This window comes from Haematobia irritans, chromosome 5 (genome assembly GCF_050003625.1).
Source record: "Haematobia irritans isolate KBUSLIRL chromosome 5, ASM5000362v1, whole genome shotgun sequence".
Lineage (NCBI taxonomy): Eukaryota > Metazoa > Arthropoda > Insecta > Diptera > Muscidae > Haematobia > Haematobia irritans.
In genome coordinates, this window is record NC_134401.1 from 125,845,184 (window position 1) to 125,867,706 (window position 22,523).

General features: G+C 30.2%; 1 protein-coding gene and 1 pseudogene across 1 annotated transcript in view; one reads left to right on the forward strand and one right to left on the reverse strand.

Moving 5' to 3' along the window:
* The window catches only part of Sema2a (Semaphorin 2a), a 260,078-nt gene that overhangs the window by 231,290 nt on the left and 6,265 nt on the right, over positions 1-22,523 (reverse strand). The window lies entirely within an intron of this gene.
* Positions 11,404-11,515, forward strand: LOC142242153 (U2 spliceosomal RNA; annotated as a pseudogene).

The following is a 22,523-nucleotide window of genomic DNA, read 5'->3' on the forward strand; positions in this document are numbered from 1 at the left end:
ACCATGGATTGCGTAGGAACTTCTACTAAAGGCTGTCATCCACAATCAAATTACTTGGGTTGCGATAACACTTGCCGATGGCAAGGTATCGTAAAACTTTTTAACACTGTCTTCAAAATTGTAAGTTAGTCCATAAGGGGTATATATTAAACAAAAAAAAGGCCGATTAAATACGTATATAATTCAGTTTGACAAAATTTTCTATAGAAATAAAATTTTGACAAAATTTTCTATAGAAATAAAATGTTGACAAAATTTTCTATAGAAATAAAATGTTGACAAAATTTTCTATGGAAGTAAAATGTTGACAAAATTTTCTATAGCAATAAAATTTTGACAAAATTTTCTATAGAAATAAAATGTTGACAAAATTTTCTATAGAAATAAAATGTTGACAAAATGTTCTATAGAAATAAAATGTTGACAAAATTGTCTATAGAAATAAAATGTTGACAAAATTTTCTACAGAAATAAATTTTTTAAAAAAATTTTCTATAGAAATAAAATTTTGACAAAATTTTCTATGGAAATAAAATGTTGACAAACATTGCTATAGAAATAAACTTTTTACAAAACTTTCTATAGAAATGAAATTTTGACAAAACTTTCTATAGTAATAAAATTTGACAATTTTTACATGGCTGTTAGAGGCCATATACTAACGAAATGTACCAAATTTCAACCGCATCGGATGACTTTTGCTCCTCCAAGAGGCTCCGGAGGTCAAATCTGGGGATCGGTTTATATGGGAGCTATATATAATTATGGACCGATATGGACCAATTTTTACATGGTTGTTAGAGACCATATACTAACACCACGTACTAAATTTCAATTGGATCGGATGAATTTTGCTCATCCAAGAGGCTCCAGAGTTCAAATCTGGGGATCGGTTTATATGGGAGCTATATATAATTATGGACCGATATGGACCAATTTTTGCATGCTTGTTAGAGACCGTATACTAACATCAGGTACCAAATTTCAACCGGATCGGATGAATTTTGCCCCTCCAAGAGGCTCCGGAGGTCAAATCTGGGGATCGGTTTATATGGGGGCTATATATAATTATGGACCGATATGGACCAATTTTTGCATGGTTGTTAGAGACCGTATACTAACATCAGGTACCAAATTTCAACCGGATCGGATGAATTTTGCTGCTCCGGAAGGCTCCGGTTTATATGGGGGCTATACGTAAACGTGGGCCAATATGGCCCATTTTCAATACCATCCGACCTACATCAATAACAACTACTTGTGCCAAGTTTCAAGTCGATAGCTAGTTTCGTTCGGAAGTTAGCGTGATTTCCACAGACGGACGGACAGCCGGACAGACGGACAGACGGACGGACGGACGGACGGACGGACATGCTTAGATCGACTCAGAATTTCACCACGACCCAGAATATATATACTTTATGGGGTCTTAGAGCAATATTTCGATGTGTTACAAACGGAATGACAAAGTTAATATACCCCCATCCTATGGTGGAGGGTATAAAAAGTCTGATATATCCATTTTTTGCTTCTATACAAGATTTTGTCAAAATTTTATTTCTATAGAGGATTTTGTCAAAATGTTATTTCTATAGAAAATGTTGTCAAAATTTTATTTCTATAGAAAATTTTGCCAACATTTTATTTCTATAGACAATTTTGACAAAATTTTATTTCTATAGAAAATTTTGTCATAATTTTATTTCTATAGAAAATTTTGTCAAAATGTTAGTTCTATAGAAAATTTTTTCAAAATTATATTTCTATAGAAAATTTTTTCAACATTTTATTTCTATAGAAAATTTTGTCAAAATTTTATTTCTATTGAGGGGATTGGACTCCAGTGGCCATTTGGACAATTGTCCCACCATACACAACATGAGAGGGCTTGAATAGCTCTATCGCTATTTACAACTTTTAAGATTCGTCGTCCGTTTTAAGATCAGCTTTGGAGAAAGTACATTTCTTTATAATTTTCTAGAGAGGATGACTCTCACGGTCATTGTAGCAGTTTGTCCCACTATGACGTGTCACCATAAGAAATGGCTTGAAGAGCTCTATGGATGTGATGTAAGTTTTTAGATCCGTCGATCAGTCTTTACAAATTTCTGGAGAGGATGGTGGGAGACCCACGGCCAGAGAATGAAGCCGAAAAAAATTTTCTTAGCTAAATTTTTGCAAAATTATTATAGCAACTTGATACTGATGGATTTTAAGAGGAAAGTTTGTTTAACTTTCAAAACTGACAAAAAATACAAATTTTTTATAATTAAAACAATATTTTTATTAATTGGCGGCTGCATTTGAGTCGAGATTAGTCGATATATTCGGCGGCGGCTTCGACTGGCAAAAACTGGTCGTCGGCGGCTAAAATCGGCGGCGCGACTCGGCGGAGCGACTCGGCGGCTTCATTCTCTGCCCACGGCTGCCACTCAAGCCAAAAATAATCTACCAAAATTTGGAAAAAAAATTACACCAAAAATCTAACACCAAAAAAGTCTGATTTACCCAATTTTTGCTTCTATAGATGATCAAAAAATCAAAATTTTATTTCTATAGAAAATTTTGTCAAAATGTTATTTCGATAGAAAAGTTTGTCAAAATTTTATTCCTTTAGAAAATTTTATCAAAATTTTATTGCTATAGAAAATGTTCTCAAAATTTTATTTCTATAGAAAATTTTGTAAAAATTTTATTTCTATAGAAAATTTTGTCAACATTTTATTTCTATAGAAAATTTTGTCAAAATTTTATTGCTATAGAAAATTTTGTCAAAATGTTATTTCTATAGAAAAGTTTGTCAAAATTTTATTGCTATAGAAAATTTTGTCAAAATGTTATTTCTATAGAAAAGTTTGTCAAAATTTTATTCCTTTAGAAAATTTTGTCAAAATTTTATTTCTATAAAAAATTTTGTCAAAATTTTATTTCTATAGAAAACTTTGTTAAAATTTTATTTCTATAGAAAATTTTGTCAAAATTTTATTTCTATAGAAAATTTTATTTCTGTAGAAAATTTTGTCAAAAGTTTATTTCTATAGAAAATTTTATCAAAATTTTATTTCTATAGAAAATTTTATCAAAATTTTATTTCTATAGAAAATGTTGTCAAAATTTTATTTCTGTAGAAAATTTTGTCAAAATTTTATTTGTATCGAAAATTTTGTCAAAATTTTATTTCTATAGAAAACTTTGTCAAAATTTTATTTCTATAGAAAATTTTATTTCTGTAGAAAATTTTGTTAAAAGTTTATTTCTATAGAAAATTTTATCAAAACCACGGCGGCTTCATTCTCTGCCCACGGCTGCCACTCAAGCCAAAAATAATCTACCAAAATTTGGAAAAAATTACACCAAAAATCTAACACCAAAAAAGTCTGATTTACCCAATTTTTGCTTCTATAGATGATCAAAAAATCAAAATTTTATTTCTATAGAAAATTTTGTCAAAATGTTATTTCGATAGAAAAGTTTGTCAAAATTTTATTCCTTTAGAAAATTTTATCAAAATTTTATTGCTATAGAAAATGTTCTCAAAATTTTATTTCTATAGAAAATTTTGTAAAAATTTTATTTCTATAGAAAATTTTGTCAACATTTTATTTCTATAGAAAATTTTGTCAAAATTTTATTGCTATAGAAAATTTTGTCAAAATGTTATTTCTATAGAAAAGTTTGTCAAAATTTTATTCCTTTAGAAAATTTTGTCAAAATTTTATTTCTATAAAAAATTTTGTCAAAATTTTATTTCTATAGAAAACTTTGTCAAAATTTTATTTCTATAGAAAATTTTGTCAAAATTTTATTTCTATAAGAACTTTGTCAAAATTTAATTTCTATAGAAAATTTTATTTCTGTAGAAAATTTTGTCAAAAGTTTATTTCTATAGAAAATTTTATCAACATTTTATTTCTATAGAAAATTTTATCAAAATTTTATTTCTGTAGAAAATTTTATCAAAATTTTATTTCTATAGAGAATTTTGTACAAATTTTATTTGTTTTATTGCTATAGAAAATTTTGTCAAAATGTTATTTCTATAGAAAAGTTTGTCAAAATTTTATTGCTATAGAAAATTTTGTCAAAATGTTATTTCTATAGAAAAGTTTGTCAAAATTTTATTCCTTTAGAAAATTTTGTCAAAATTTTATTTCTATAAAAAATTTTGTCAAAATTTTATTTCTATAGAAAACTTTGTTAAAATTTTATTTCTATAGAAAATTTTGTCAAAATTTTATTTCTATAGAAAATTCTATTTATGTAGAAAATTTTGTCAAAAGTTTATTTCTATAGAAAATTTTATCAAAATTTTATTTCTATAGAAAATTTTATCAAAATTTTATTTCTATAGAAAATGTTGTCAAAATTTTATTTCTGTAGAAAATTTTGTCAAAATTTTATTTGTATCGAAAATTTTGTCAAAATTTTATTTCTATAGAAAACTTTGTCAAAATTTTATTTCTATAGAAAATTTTATTTCTGTAGAAAATTTTGTCAAAAGTTTATTTCTATAGAAAATTTTATCAAAATTTTATTTCTATAGACAATTTTATCAAAATTTTATTTCTATAGAAAATGTTGCCAGCATTTTATTTCTATAGAAAAGTTAGTCAAAATATTATTTCTATAGAATATTTTGTCAAAATCTAATTTCTATGGAAAATTTTGTCAATATTTTATTTCTATAGAATATTTTGTCAAAATTTTATTCTTATAGAAAATTTTATCAAAATTTTATTTCTGTAGAAAATTTTATCAAAATTTTATTTCTATAGGAAATGTTGTCAAAATTGTATTTCTATAGAGAATTTTGTACAAATTTTATTTCTATAGAAAATTTTGTCAAAATTTTTTTTCTATAGAAAATTTTGTAAAAATTTTATTTCTATAGAAAATTTTGTAAAAATTTTATTTCTATAAAAAATTTTGTCAAAATTTTATTTCTATAGAAAACTTTGTCAAAATTTTATTTCTATAGAAAATTTTATTTCTGTAGAAAATTTTATCAAAATTTTATTTCTATAGAAAATGGTGTCAAAATTTTATTTCTATAGAAAATTTTGTAAAAAATTTATTTCTATAGAAAATTTTGTAAAAATTTTATTTCTATAGAAAATTTTGTCAAAAATTTTATTTCTATAGAAAATTTTATCAAAATTTTACTTCTATAGAAAATGTTGTCAAAATTTTATTCCTATAGAAAATTTTGTCAAAATTTTATTTCTGTAGAAAATTTTGTCAAAATTTTATTTCTGTTGAAAATTTTGTCAAAATTGTATTTCAATAGAAAATGTTGTCAAAATTTTATTTCTATAGACAATTTTGTCAAAATTTTATTTCTATAGAAAATTTTGTTAAAATTTTATTTCAATAAAAAATGTTGTCAAAATTTTATTTATATAGAAAATTTGTCAAAATTTTATTTCTATAGAAAATTTTGTCAAAATATTCTTTCTATAGAAAATTTTGCCACATTTTGTTCCTGTAGGATATTTTTGTCAAAATTTTATTTCTATAGAAAATTTTATCAAAATTTTATTTCTATAGAAAATGTTGTCAAAATTTTATTTCTATAGAAAATTTTGTCAAAATTTTATTTCTGTAGAAAATTTTGTCAAAATTTTATTTCTATAGAAAATTTTGTAAAAATTTAATTTCTATAGAAAATTTTATTTCTATACAAAATTTTGTCAACATTTTATTTCGATAGAAAGGTTAGTCAAATTGTATTTCTATAGAAGGTTTTGTCAAAATTTTAGTTCTATAGAAAATTTTGTAAAAATTTAATTTCTATAGAAAATTTTATCAAAATTTTATTTCTATAGAAAATTTTGTTAACATTTTATTTCTATAGAAAATGTTGTCAAAATTTTATTTCTATAGAAAATTTTGTCAAAATTTTATTTCTATAGAAAATTTTGTCAAAAATTTATTTCTATACAAAATTTTGTCAAAATTTTATTTCTATAGAAAATTTTGTCAAATGTTTATTTCTATAGAAAATTTTGTCAAAAGTTTATTTCTATAGAAAATGTTGTCAAAATTTTATTTCTATAGAAAATTTTAATAACATTTTATTTCTGTAGAAAATTTTGTTAAAATTTTATTTCTATATAAAATTTTATCAACATTTTATTGCTATAGAAAATGTTGTCAAAATTTCATTTCGGTAGAAAATTTAATATTAATATTTTATTTCTATAGAAAATTTTGTCAAAATTGTATTTCAATAGAAAATTTTGTCAAAAGGGGTGTCCGTTTTCAGAGTTTGTTTTTATTTATTTATTTTTTTTTTTGAAAAGCGGGTTTTCTGTTTATCCGAAAATCCAAATTTTTTGAAAACAGGTTTTCGGATGGTCAAAAACCGATTTTGGCGGTTAACCTAAAGTGCCAAATTTTTTACACTATCCGATTTCGGTTTGCGCAATTGGACACCGATTAACCGGTGTCCAAAACCGATTTTTTAGCTTAACTTGGAACTTAGTGTCATATTCGACGATGGTCACTTCATTATGGCACTTAGTAGAGTGATTACGATAGACATGAGGACATATTATCTCTGTCTTTTCGTCAGTTTTAAAATCTATGATAAAATTCGGTATATCTCCAATCCTACCTGATACGATATATACACATTTTAAATCATAACGCAAAATATTAAATTTTCCACGGACATCCTTATACCCATCAACCTCTACACTTATGTGTGTTTTCTCATACCTTATTACCGACTTAAAACATCCGAACACTGTATTGGTCGTTTTGCTACATCTTTAGTAAAGTTCTTGCTGAAACGTGATGCGATTATTGTTGAGAAAATGCTTAAGTTTGCATGGCGTTAAACATTATTCGCTGTGTCGGGTATGTCAGTGTATCGTTTTGTATGTATTTTGCTAGTAAAGCTATTTCATAACACTCGTATTTGTTGGTCTAGATAGACGAATAGTTGGTGGCAGTATTAAAGACCCTAAATGAGAGGGGCGTTAAATATCAAAACTATGGAGATGTCGCAACAATAGCAATTGTTGGTGTAATAGTTCTTCTATGAAGCTCAGGGGATATTGTAGGGATTTTTTAGAGGGATTTTCTAAGGAATTCTAAGGTTAAAGGCTCAGCTGTAATGACTAGATTCTATTTTTCATTTCTCTGAACAAAATGTATGAAATAAAGAGAAAATTCTATATGTTATGCTATACATTTCTTTCATTAAAGCATAAATACAATTTACTTTAATTTTATTATAAATGTATATTCACACCCAATGTATGTATACTTAATTTTAATATTACACCATAACTTGATCTTCTTCATTTGATATTTCCATTTCATAATTAATGAATATTCAGTTGTGTGGCTTGAAGGAAAGGCCATCATATATAAAGCGGAATAAGATTTCCATTCAAGGCAACAATTAATAAAATGTGTGGCAAAGGAATTCAAGTACAAAAGAATGAGTAAGTAATAAGTTGCATTTGCATACTTTCAAAATTATTGAACTATCAATACACGTGGAAAATTTGAAGTATGTAAAAAGTAGGATATGTCTGCTTGTGGCCTCTGCACAGTAACTGACACGAAGTGTTAACTTTCCATAACATTGGTTCGCAAGTCTCATTTTCATGTAATAGCTTTCTTCAGTATATCTTTGTGCGCATATTTTTATGTTCTTAGCTTGCTTTCTAAAAAATCATCAGGTTGGTATTCGGGATACGAAAGTCAAAAATTGAATTTGTTTGTTATGTTAAAAACTCGAAGTCGAATTTTCTTAATGCTCAAAATCTTCCAATCCACGTTGGATTTGGCAGCTATATCAAAAGATAGGCGGATATATACCAAGTTTCTCAAATCCCTTAATGGACCTTAGGTACCTTTAGATTTCCAACATTAGAAAAAACGGGTAAAAGTATCTGCGTTTATATACTCAAGAAGCCAATTTGGAAGGTTGAGTTATATGAGTGCTATGGCGAAACGGAGACCGAAAAGAAAAGAGTTTGAACAAATATCAGCACGGTGGATTCAATATTGAAGGATGTAGCCTGATTACAACAGACAGACATCGTTGGCCGTATTAGTATTACGTCCTGATCAAAAATATATTATATAGCCAGAAATCGATATTTCGAAGTGTTACAAACGGAATTACAACCTTATGGCGATTTCGATTGGAATAAAAGGTTCAACATTCCTCAAATGTATTGCAAAATATGAAGGACACTGTTATATATTTTGGATTCTGTAATCATCACAATATTTCGAATTAACAATAACTTAGAATGACACTATCAATTGGGCGAAAATACAATGAGGGAAATCGTAATGCAACAACAAGGCAACATATTTATGGTGAAACGAAATCCTCTATCACCATCCTATGGTTGTTGGTATAAAAACCTGAACAAACCAATTCAGTTATTGATCGGTTTATATAGAGGAGTCTATATATAATTATGGACCGATAGGGGACAATTTTTGCATGGTAGCTAGGTTAGGTTAGGTTAAAGTGGCAGCCCGATTAAGATTCAGGCTCACTTAGACTATTCAGTCCATTGTGATACCACATTAACTACAAGTACCTATTACATATGGGCACTTCTAGTTTTAAACGCTGAACTTTCTCGATTATTTTCTTCTGTTGAACCAACCAGATTGTTCCAAAAACATTAGCAGACTGCTTAAGTTAACGTTTTCCAGGTCCGCCAGTAATCTGAAGCTATATGTCCCTAAAATTTGCTTACGCCTTACACAAAATGCAGGACACTCACACAAGAGGCGTTTTATTGATTCCTTTTCCTCCGCATCATGACAGCTCATACAATTGTCATTATACTTCGCAACAATAGTTTTTGCAAAATCGCCTATCAGGCAGCGACCCGTTATAGCACATATCAGGAGTGATATCCGCCGTCTCGAGAACACTAGCATATCTAGTGTGCGGTTTAAGTTTAAATGGGGCTATATTTGCTTGGTGTCGTTACAACCCTTGCAATTCTCCCATCGAACATTTGCCATAATGACAGCCTTCTCACGCAGTAAGAGCTTGCAGGTAGCCAGAGGCATACCAACAGTTTCTAGTTCCCCTGGAATATGTAAGGTTGTTCCTAGCCTTGCTAGCCCATCTGCTTCGCAGTTCCCCGGTATGTTCCTATGACCAGGCACCCATATTAGGTGAATATTGTGCTGCTCAGCCATCTCATTGAGAGATTTGCGGCAGTCGATGGCCGTTTTCGAGTTGAGGAACACAGGGTTCAAAGATTTTATTGCAGGTTGACTGTCTGAGTACATATTAATGCCAATATTGCTTGGAGCATTACTTCTCAGCCAATTCACCACTTCTCTTATTGCTAATATTTCAGCCTGAAAAACACTACAGTGATCAGGTAATCTTTTCGCTATTCGAAGTTCCAGATCATTAGAATATACTCCGAACCCCACTTGTCCATCCAATTTGGAGCCATCAGTGTAGAAATCTATATATCTTTTATTCCCCGGGGTCCTTGTACACCACGCCTCACTGTTGGGAATTAGAGTCTCAAACTTTTTGTCGAAAAGTGGTCTCGCCAAAGTGTAATCCACTAAGTTAGGCACATCTGGCATTATTTTGAGGACCGAACTTTGACCGTAATTTTTTTCCGACCACAGCGATAGCTCGCGTAACCGCACAGCCGTTGTTGCAGCTGACTGTTTGGCCAAAATGTCTAAAGGCAATAGATGCAGTATGACATTAAGGGAATTTGTTCCTGTCTTGCTGAATGCACCTGAGATACACAAACACGCCATACGCTGAACTTTGTCTAAACTTGTTGGCTGGTGAAGTGCCGGCCACCAGACTACAACACCATATAAGTCTAACCACTGCCGTGTATAGCCAATGCACAATTTTTAGTTTTAGTCCCCACTTTTTCCCTATTGCCTTTTTGCACGAGTATAAAGCTACAGTTGCTTTCCTCGCCCTTTCTTCAATATTAAGCTTAAAGTTCAGCTTCCTGTCCAAAATAACTCCAAGGTATTTTGCACACTCACTAAAGGGAATTTCAATACCCCCTAAGGAAATGAGCCTAACCGTGGGAGTTTTGCGATCTTTGCAGTACATGACTAGTTCTGTCTTTGCAGGATTTACCACAAGACCATTATCTTTCGCCCATTTCTCAGTCATCCGGAGGGCTCTCTGTATAATATCTCTAACTGTTGATGGGAATTTTCCCCTGACTGCTAGCGCCACATCATCTGCGTATGCCACCACTTGTATCCTTTCTTTTTCTAGGGAAACCAGAAGGTCGTTTATAGCAACATTCCAAAGAAGAGGTGATAGAACTCCTCCTTGAGGAGTGCTTCAGTTCACATACCTTTGTATGTTTGCTTGTCCTAGTGTGGCTGAAATGCGTCTCTTCATTAGAAGTTCGTCCAACAGCCTAAGTATACCTGGATCAACATTCAGAGTTGTCAGTCCATTTAATATCGAGCTCGGATGGACGTTATTGAACGGCCCTTCGATGTCTAGAAACGCCACGATTGTGTATTCTTTGACAGATAGTGAGCTTTCAATAAAGCTGACTAGTTCATGTAATGCGGTCTCAGTAGATCTGCCCTTCGAGTATGCATGCTGTCGTTTCGAAACTTGAATCGATGCTAGTTCTAAGATAAATATCTATCATCCTCTCCAGAGTCTTAAGTAGGAATGAGGATAAGCTGATCGAATTTAAACCGAATCATAAGAAATTTGCTGATCCAGCAGGCTCGAGCAGTCAAATATGGGGACCGGATTATATGGGGTTTAGTTATAACTATGGACCGATAAGGAGAAGGGTCCAAAACAGTGTTGCTAGTATTGGGAATTTTCCCCCAAATTGGGGATATTTTTCGAGGATGAGGACGAAATTTTTGAGTTGGGGACTCGGGGATTTAGTGGGAATTTTTTAGAAGTCGTTTCAGTACAAAAGCAGTAAAATATGGGGACCGGATTATATGGGGTTTACTTATAACTATGGACCGATAAGGAGGAGGGTCCAAAGAGTGTTGCTAGTATTGGGAATTTTTCCCCAAATTGGGGATATTTTTCGAGGATGGGGATGAAAATGTTGAGTTGGGGATTTGGCGGGTATTTTTTCGAAGTCGGTTCAGTCCAAAAATCAGATTTAACTTTGATTTATATGAAATTTTGTTCTTTTCTGCACAATTTAAAAATATACAAAAGGATGCAAATGAAGCATTTGGACTAGAAACGGACGCAAGCGCTTATTTATAATTTTATTCAGAGTGGCTAAGGCATTTTCTACAACAATACAATCATTTCATGAGGTCTGGGACTAAATGTTGTCCTACGTTTCCACTTCATATCTATCTACTACCCAATTTTTATTACTTGAGTATATAGAAGTAAATTCGTTCATAAATACTTGTTGACCGATTGCTTCTTGGCCTTATGGCTAAGATCAATGTGTAGTATCTATTCTTCTCAGCTTATCATCAACTGACTTTGACATTAAATTATTACCGATTTTTTTTTCGCAGAGCCTATTTCTTAATTTGTTCTTCATAAAAAATTGCCAAAAATTAATTGGGGATTTTTGTGGGGAATTTCAATTCGAATTTGGGGACAAGAGTCAGAAAAATACTGGCAACACTGTGTCCAAAAGTCAAATCGGAGCCTCCTCCGTATGGGGGCTATAAAAATTTATGTACCGAATTAAATTTTCAAATCTAGGTATCAATTTATATAAGACTTATAGCTAAAATTGGTCCGATACGGCCAATTTGCAGTACCATTCGACTTACATAAATAAAAACTAGTTTTGCCCAGTGTCAAGCCGATAGCTTGTTTCGTTCGGATGTTACCTGACAACGACTCAGAATTTCACCAATACCAAGAATATACAGAATGGCTGTTATGTATTGCAACCAACTTCAGGTTGATATTATTTCTGAACCGCTCACCAAATTTTTCCTGTAACAGTGGATTATATTGTTTACAAGCTTACCAACGCATTTTGATCTATGACATTCAGAAATAAAGTTAATAGTAATGTAACTCAAGCCTTATTTGGCTGAAAAACCACAAGTGGCTATCGCTAGATCCCTCCAGCATTTAAACGGTAACAATACCAGAATACGATTTGATCGAAATCCTCGCCGCAGTGGTAGAAAATGAAAGACGGACTACTAAAGCCATTCAAGATCCAAAAATTTACAAGAGTTGCTTCGCTTGCACGAAAGTGGCCAGTTTCAATATTTGGTTCTCTGCAATGAAAAGCCTTTCCAAATTGCACAGTTTTGGAACTAGCCAAAGAGGTAAATGTACACCTTTGATTGACCACCGGAACTCAAACGCCGCCAGTGGTAATAGTGTAGGCCGTCGTAACTTGCGATGACGCTCCCGCTCGTGTTCATCGACCGTGTGGAATGACGAATACTGTCGGGAAATCTTCCTACAGAGTGTATTGAAGCCCTTGGTAGACAATCATTTCGGGCACATACCCTGGAAACAACAGGGAATCATCACGCATCCATTTGATTGACCACCGGAAACAACAGGGAATCATCACGCATCCATTTCTGATATTTATGGTTTTGGGTGCTTAAAAAACTCGACACTTGAAATCCCTTCTAGACCGTGAAAAATGCGGACATGCTTTTATTTGGGGACTATTTTAGAAGATTAACATATAACCCCTCTTAAAAGTTAATTTATATCGAAGCGAATCAACAATTTTTGCCTGCTGATGTTAAATCCAAGATGTTACTGTCATTGACATGAATTAAGATAATCGCAGATGGTATCACTTGAGGATATTTGCATTAATAAGTCTGAGTCCATAGAGTCATATTACGTTATTGTACTGATGTCCTGTTAATTAACAGTTTGTTCTAGCCCTAAGACTAATGACAATTCCCTCTATATATAATTCTCTCTAATTTCGCATCTTCTGCGGAAGCCTTATTTTTATACCCTCCATCATAGGATGGGGGTATATTAACTTTGTCATTCCGTTTGTAACACATCGAAATATTGATCTAAGACCCCATAAAGTATATATATTCTGGGTCGTGGTGAAATTCTGAGTCGATCTAAGCATGTCCGTCCGTCCGTCCGTCTGTTGAAATCACGCTAACTTCCGAACGAAACAAGCAATCGACTTGAAACTTGGCACAAGTAGTTGTTATTGATGTAGGTCGGATGGTATTGAAAATGGGCCATATCGGTCCACTTTTACGTATAGCCCCCATATAAAGGGACCCTCAGAATTGGCTTGTGGAGCCTCTAACAGAAGCATATTTCATCCGATCCGGCTGAAATTTGGTATATGGTGTTGGTATATGGTCTCTAACAACCATGCAAAAATTGGTCCACATCGGTCCATAATTATATATAGCCCCCATATAAACCGATCCCCAGATTTGGCTTGCGGAGCCTAAAAGAGAAGCAAATTTCATCCGATCCGGCTGAAATTTGGTACATGGTGTTGGTATATGGTCTCTAACAACCATGCATAAATTGGTCCACATCGGTCCATAATTATATATAGCCCCCATATAAACCGGTCCCCAGATTTGGCTTGCGGAGCCTCAAAGAGAAGCAAATTTCTTCCGATCCGGCTGAAATTTGGTACATGATGTTGGTATATGGTCTCTAACAACCGTGCAAAAATTGGTCCATATCGGTCCTTAATTATATATAGCCCCCATATAAACCGATCCCCAGATTTGGCTTGTGGAGCATCAAAGAGAAGCATATTTCATCCGATCCGGCTGAAATTTGGTACATGATGTTGGTATATGGTCTCTAACAACCATGCAAAAATTGTTTCACATCGGTCCATAATTATATATAGCCCCCATATAAACCGATCTCCAGATTTGGCTTGCGGAGCCTCAAAGAGAAGCAAATTTCATCCGATCCGGCTGAAATTTCGTACATGATGTTGGTATATGGTCTCCAACAACCATGCAAAAATTGGTCCGCATCGGTCCATAATTATATATAGACCCTATATAAACCGATCTCCAGATTTGGCTTGCGAAGCCTTAAAGAAAAGCAAATTGCATCCGATCGGGCTGAAATTTGGTACATGGTATTGGTATATGGTCTCTAACAACCGTGCAAAAATTGGTCCACATCGGTCCATAATTATATATAGCGCCCATATAAACCGATCCCCAGATTTGGGTTGCGGAGCCTCAAAGAGAAGCAAATTTCATCCGATCCGCCTGAAATTTGGTACATGGTATTGGTATATGGTCTCTAACAACCATGCAAAAATTGGTCCACATCGGTTCATAATTATATATAGCCCCCATATAAACCGATCCCCAGATTTGGCTTGCGAAGTCTCCAAGAGAAACAAATTTCATCCAATCCGGTTGTAATTTGGAACATGGTGTTAGTATATGATTTTTAACAACCGTGCCAGAATTGGTCCATATCGGTCCATAATTATATATAGCCCCCATATAAAACGTTCTCCAGATTTGGCCTCCGGAGCCTCTTGGAGGAGCAAAATTCATCCGATCCGGTTCAAATTAGGAACGTGGTGTTAGTATATGGTCGCTAACAACCATACCAAAATTGGTCCAATCACTCAAAAATTGGTCCATATCTGTTCATAATCATGGTTGCCACTAGAGCCAAAAATAATCTACCAAAATTTTATTTCTATAGAAAATTTTGTCAAAATTTTATTTCTATAGAAAATTTGGCAAAATTTTATTTCTAGAGAAAATTTTGTTAAAATTTTATTCGGTTCATAATAAAATTTTCATCATTGTCAAAATTTTATTTCTATAGAAAATTTTGTCAAAATTTTATTTCTATAGAAAATTGTGTCAAAATTTTATTTCTATAGAAAATTTTGTTCAAATTTTATTCGGTTCATAATCATGGTTGCCACTCGAGCCAAAAATAATCTACCAAAATTTTATTTCTATAGAAAATTGTGTCAAAAGTTTATTTCTATAGAAAATTTTGTTAAAATTTTTTTTCTGTAGAAATTTTTGTCAAAATTTTCTTTCTATAGAAAATTTTGTCAAAATTTTTATTTCTATAGAAAATTTTGTGAAAATTTTATTTCTATAGAAAATTTTGTTAAAATTTTATTTCTGTAGAAAATGTTGTCAAAATTGTATGTCTACTTTGTCAAACTGAATTATATACGTATTGGATCGATCTTTTTTGATTTAATATATACCACGTATGGACTTACATACAATTTAGAAGATGGTGTTAGGAGGTTTTAAGATACCTTGCCATCGGCAAGCGTTACCGCAACTTAAGTAATTCGATTGTGGACGGCAGTGGTTAGAAGAAGTTTCTACGCAATCCATGATGGAGGGTACATAAGCTTCGGCCTGGCCGAACTTACGGCCGTATATACTTGTTTTTTTTGTTAAACTCACCCCTCATATTTCTCCAAGTATACCATACACTTCTTCGAGCACAGAACGCCATAATAAATTAACAAATTTATACCAAAGGTATTCGCGGAAAAATCTGATCATAAATTTAAATCTGAGCCATAATGATTTAATATGCCCTGCTGTTTCATGTAATGCAGTCACTCATATCATACCAAAGTGAGACTACATATTCGGAAAAATATTTTTCGTCCTTTTGGTATTCAGGCATCTGAACTCTTCATATCCATACGAAAGGCTTATTTCATAAAATATATGAGTGGCTGTGGTGTGTAATTCAATGTGCTGTTGCTATTTACACTACAGATACACTATGCACTGCAGACACTTTTCTGACCCAGAGCATGTGTCATAATTTTCATGTGCGCGCGTATATTAAAAACAGAATCGATATTTGTATGAAAAAGAATAACTGAAATTAATATTATTTATGGTAAAAATACTCTATAGGAGAAATACAAAAAAAAATAAAAACAATTATAAAATTAAAATGGTAAATAAAATGCAGACCCACTGGCTGGTTTCGCGGAATTCTGGATATAGAGTAATTCTCACTCTTGTTTAATTACATCCGGCATGGGGCAAGTGAGAACAGGTGAAATGGCAACATTGTGAAATTGTAAGATATACCGAACTGTTTTCATACTTTTTTCCTTAATTTTCTACTTATATGGAAGGTATATTTCTGGAGTAGGCATAACAGTAGCCATATTTTGTAGAATTCTACTAAAAATGGTAGATTTTGTACTGTTTGGTAGATTGGTAGGATTCTACATGTTTGACAAAATTTTCTATAGAAATAAAATTTTGACAAATTTTTCTATAGAAATAAAATTGTGACAAGATTTTTTTTTTTGACAAAATTTTCTATAGAATAAAGTTTACTTTAGAAATGAAATTTTGACAAAGTTTTCTATAGAACTAAAATTTTGACAAAGTTGTCTATCGAAGTAAAATTATGCCAAAATTTTCTATAGAAATAAAATTTTGACAAAATATTCTACAGAAATAAAATTTTGACAAAATTTTATATAGAGATAAAATTTTGTTATACCACTTTGGTGAACTTCTCTCTTTCTATAAAATTTTCTATAAAAATAAAATTTTGCAAAAATTTTCTATAGAAATAAAATTTTGACAAAATTTTCTATAGAAATTAATTTTCTATAAAATTAAATTTTTATAAAACTTTTTTATAGAAATAAAATTTTGATAAAATTATCTATACAAATAAAATTTTGACAATATTTTCTATAGAAATACATTTTGACAAGATTTCCTACAGAAATAAAATTTTGACAAAATTTTCTATAGAAATAAAATTGTGATAAAATTTTCTATAGAAATAAAATTTTGACAACATTTCCTATAGGAAATGTAGAACTAAAATTTTGACAAGATTATTTTTTGAAATAAAATTTTAACAAAATTTTCTATAGAAAAAAGTTTTCTATAGAAATTAAATTTTGACAAAGTTTTCTATAGAACTAAAATTTTGACAAAGTTGTCTACACAGAAAAATATCACCAAAATATTTCCAATTAAAAAGTTAATTGAAGTTGAAAAAAATTTCAATTAATAAATTAATTGATACAATTAACTTTTTCATCAAGATAGAAATATTAAGTCAATTAAGTCGATGATTGAAAATTTAAAAATTTTTAATTAAAACATTAATTGATACAATTAACTTTTTAATCAAATTCAAAGAAAGTGATGAATATTTTTAATTTTTAATTAAAAATGTATTTCAAACAATCAATTGTTAATCCAAATAAAAACCAATTCAGAAAATAATTGAAAATAGTTACATTTCTTAATTAAAAAATTAATTGAGTTTGGCTATCAACATCAATTAAATTTTTAATTGAATCAATTAAAAAATTAATTGAAATTTGCTAATGAAATCAATTAATATTTTAATCAAGAATTTTTTCTATGACCAATTAAAACTGTGATTGATACTATCATTTTCGTGATTGAAGACATTTCAATTAAAAAATTAATTGGATCAATTAATTTCGTGATTGAATCAGAAAAAAATTTTTTTGTGTGTATAGAAGTAAAATTTTGAGAATATTTTCTATAAATATACAATGTTGACAAGATTTTCTATAGAATAAAGTCTTCTAAAGAAATAAAATTTTGACAAAATTTTCTATAGAATAAAGTCTTCTAAAGAAATAAAATTTTGACAAAATTTTCTATAGAAATAAAATTGTGAAAAATTTTCTATAGAAATAAAATTGTGACAAAATTATCTATAAAAATAAAATTTTGCAAAAATTTTCTATAGAAATAAAATTTTGACAAAATTTTCTATAGAAATAAATTTTTCTATAAAAATAAAATTTTGATAAAATTTTCAGTAGAAATAAAATTTTGACAAAATTTTCTATCGAAATAAAATTTTGACAAAATTTTTGATAGAAATAAAATGTTGACAATATTTTCTATAGAAATAACATTTTGACAAGATTTTCTATAGAAATAAAATTTTGACAAGATTTTCTATAGAAATGAAATTTTGACAAAATTTTCTATCGAAATAAAATTTTGACAAAATTTTCTATAGAAATAAAATTTTGACAAAATTATCTATAAAAATAAAATTTTGCAAAAGTTTTCTATAGAAATAAAATTTTGACAAAATTTTCTATTGAAATAAATTTTTCTATAAAAATAAAATTTTGATAAAATTTTCAGTAGAAATAAAATTTTGACAAAATTTCCTATCGAAATAAAATTTTGACAAAATTTTCGATAGAAATAAAATGTTGACAATATTTTCTATAGAAATAACATTTTGACAAGATTTTCTATAGAAATAAAATTTTGACAAGATTTTCTATAGAAATGAAATTTTGACAAAATTTTCTATCGAAATAAAATTTTGACAAAATTTTCTATAGAAATAAAATTTTGACAAATTTTTCTATAGAAATAAAATTTTGACAAAATTATCTATAAAAATAAAATTTTGCAAAAGTTTTCTATAGAAATAAAATTTTGACAAAATTTTCTATTGAAATAAATTTTTCTATAAAAATAAAATTTTGATAAAATTTTCAGTAGAAATAAAATTTTGACAAAATTTCCTATCGAAATAAAATTTTGACAAAATTTTCTATAGAAATAAAATTTTGACAAATTTTTCTATAGAAATAAAATTTTGACAAAATCTTCTATAGAAATAAAATTTTATTTGTTGTTTTTATCTCAGCTTTAAAACCATTGTGTTGACTAAACTACAAGAGTAGCTTAACCAACAGAGGAAAAGAATGTTTGTCAAATTTATTTTGGCAAATCCCTATAAACTGCAAGATGGTTGGATGGACGCACGTTTCGGAATTACCACATTCCTCATCAGCATTCTCTTCTTGCAGCAAAACTATCAACCAATTATCAGAATAAATTCAGGCAGTTTGCTAAACCCAAAGTGAACCACACTTGAACCATCCGAAAAAAGGTTTATGATAGCCGGCTTATGCCGAAATAAACTCATACAAACATCTCTCTTTTCCTTTGCCACCATCAAATCATCGATTTGAGTACAGTTGGCTGGCATAAGCCGGCTATAATAAACATTTTTTCGGATGGTTCAAGCGTGGCTTTGCCCAAATAAATTTGACAAGCATACTTTTCCTCTGTTGGTTAAGTTACACTTGTAGTTTAGTCAATGCATGGTTTTAAGCTGAGATCAAAAACAACAATAAAAATGTTCTATAGAAATAAAATTTTGATAAAATTTTGACAAAATTTTCTATGGAAATAAAATTATATCAAAATTTTCTATAGAAATAAAATTTTGACAAAATAATCTACAGAAATAAAATTTTGACAAAATTTTCTATAGAAATAAAATTTTTACAACATTTTCTATAGTTATAAAATTTTGACAAAATTTTCTATAGAAATAAATTGTTAACAAAATTTTCTATAGAAATAAAATTGTGACAAAATTTTTTATAGTAATAAAATTTTGCAAAAATTTTCTATAGAAATAAAATTTTGACAAAATTTTCTATAGAAATAAATTTTTCTATAAAAATTAAATTTTGAAAAAATTTTTCTATAAAAATAAAATCTTGATAAAATTTTCTATAGAAATAAAATTTTGATAAAATTATCTATTGAAATAAAATTTTGACAAAATTTTCTATCGAAGTAAAATGTTGACAAAATTTTCTATAGAAATAAAATTTTGACAATATTTTCTATAGAAATAAAATTTTGACAAAATTTGCTATCGAAAATTATTTATTTTCCCAAAATTTGCTACAGAAATAAAATTTTGACAAAATCTTCTATAGAAATAAAATATTGACAAAATTTTCTATAGAAATAAAATTTTGACAAAATTTTCTCTATGAATAAAATTTTTATGAAAGCTAAAAATATTTAAAACTTCGTCGCATTAGTACGAGTAATTCAAGGAGCATTTATAAATCTATATAAATTATTGTTATTACACCGAAAAAAAAGTAAACTGTTTTATAGCAAGAATGAACCACCTCGCACGAAAATTGAACTAAATTTTACTCCACATTTTGAGATTTCCACAAAGCGTTCTTAAAACCAGGAAATGCCCTGTTGTACTTGTTAACTGCAGTTCACGAAATTGCAACATCTCATAGAAAAAAAAAATAACTAAAAGTAAAGAAGAAAATCATTGGCGCCAAATCATGACCATTTTAACCATACAGTAGTTCATTCTTACTATTTTTGGGAATCGTACGAAAATCTTTTTTGCTTTAGTTCATATTGAACTTATGTGTACGGTCATTGAACTTTATACTCAAGTGCAGTTCATAAAATTATTGAGACATACTTAAAAAAAGTAAGATTTCATTAAGCCGTGAAAAATTTCGATAAAAATAATAAAATTTAACTACAAGCAAATAAATTGTTTCCAATAAAAATAAGTTAATATTAGCGTTAGTTTAACTACGGAAATTTTTTTCTGTGTAGCAGCAATCATAAAATAATGAATAAAATTCTAAAATAAAATAATAAATCATATCTTTCGAAGAAACATTTCTTTTCATAATAAGCACAAAATGTTGATCCAAAGCTGCAAAATAAATTTTTTATTTGGTACGAGAATCATGGATTATCTCCGAATATCATACAATTTATCAGCCATCCTTGAAAATTCATAGCGAAAATCGCATGTATGTTAGAAATCATCCAAACATCTTCTTTAGTGTCCCTACTTTGTCCGTTCTTTCAATTTTGTGCATCATTACATTTACAAATTTTTCCATAAAACTGCAATTTAGTTAATGGAATGTAGGGTATATTGAGAAAAAAAGTACAACAGCAGCAGTATGCAACATTGGCAATAATAATCAATTAATTAAAGTTATTCAATATAAAGTAATTCCTCTTTTATCGTTTTTCAAGCAGGCAATTATGTGAAATATGCCCGGAGAAAATTGTCCATCAATTTCATTATTTGCCATTTTAATAATAAATAGCCGGTGACATTTCATAAATTCTATAGGACAATGTGTGGCTCATAATAAGTAGAACGAAAATGATATATGTTATGTAGCTTCATAATTATTTAATACATAGTGAATAAGATTAAAATCGTTGACAAGTTTTTAACTTTGGCTATTTTATCTTATGAATATAAAACAAGTATATACGGCCGTAAGTTCGGCCAGGCCGAATCTTATGTACCCTCCACCATGGATTGCGTAGAAACTTCTACGAAAGACTGTCATCCACAATCGCCTTACTTGGGTTGTGGTATCTTAAAATTTCTTAACATCGTTTTCTAAATTGTGAGTTAGTCCAAACGTGGTAGAGAGCCAGAATTGAAATATGGGGGTCGCTTATATGGGGGCTATATACAATTATGAAATTGATATGGGCCAATTTTTTGTGATTGAGGATCGATTTATCTGAGGGCTATATATAACTATAGACCGATATGGACCTAGTTAGGCATGGTTGTTAAAGGCACAATGTACCAAATTTCAACTGACTCGGATGAAATTTGCTCCTCCAAGAGGCTCCAAAACCAAATCTCGGGATCGGTTTATATGGCGGCTATATATGATTATGGACTGATATGGACCACTTTTGGCATGGCTATTAAATATCATATACTACCACCACGTACCAAATTTCAACCAGATCGGATGAATTTTGCTTCTCCAAAAGGCACCGGAGGTCAAATCTGGGGATCGGTTTATATGGGGGCTATATATAATTAAGGACTGATATGAACCAATTCCTGCATGGTTGTTGGATAACATATATTAACATCACGTACCAAATTTCCAGCGAATCGGATGAATTTTGCTCTTCCAAAGGGCTCCGGAGGTCAAATCTGGGGATCGGTTTATATGGGGCCTATATATACTTATGGACCGATATCGACCAATTTTTGCATGGGTGTTTGGTGCCATATATAAACTCCACGTACCAAATTTCAACTGAATCAGATGAATTTTGGTCTTCCAAGAGGCTCCGGAGGTCAAATCTGGTGATCGGTTTATATGGGGGCTATATATAATTATGGACCGATATGCACCATTTTTTGCATGGTCATTAGAAACCATATACTAACACCATGTACCAAAATTTCAGCCGGATCGGATGAAATTTGCTTCTCTTAGAGGCTCCGCAAGCCAAATCGGGGGATCGGTTTATATCGGTCATCGGTCAATATAATTATTGACCGATGGGTATCAATTTTTGCATGGTTGTTAGAGATCATATACTAACACCATGTACCAAATTTCAGCCGGATCGGATGCACCCACAAAGAGTGACTGTTTGTGCGATTGCTCCTCCAAGAGGCTCCAAAACCAAATCTCGGGATCGGTTTATATGGCGGCTATATATGATTATGGACTGATATGGGCCACTTTTGGCATGGCTATTAAATATCATATACTACCACCACGTACCAAATTTCAACCAGATCGGATGAATTTTGCTTCTGCAAAAGGCACCGGAGGTCAAATCTGGGGATCGGTTTATATGGGGGCTATATATAATTAAGGACTGATATGAACCAATTCCTGCATGGTTGTTGGATAACATATACTAACATCACGTACCAAATTTCCAGCGAATCGGATGAATTTTGCTCTTCCAAG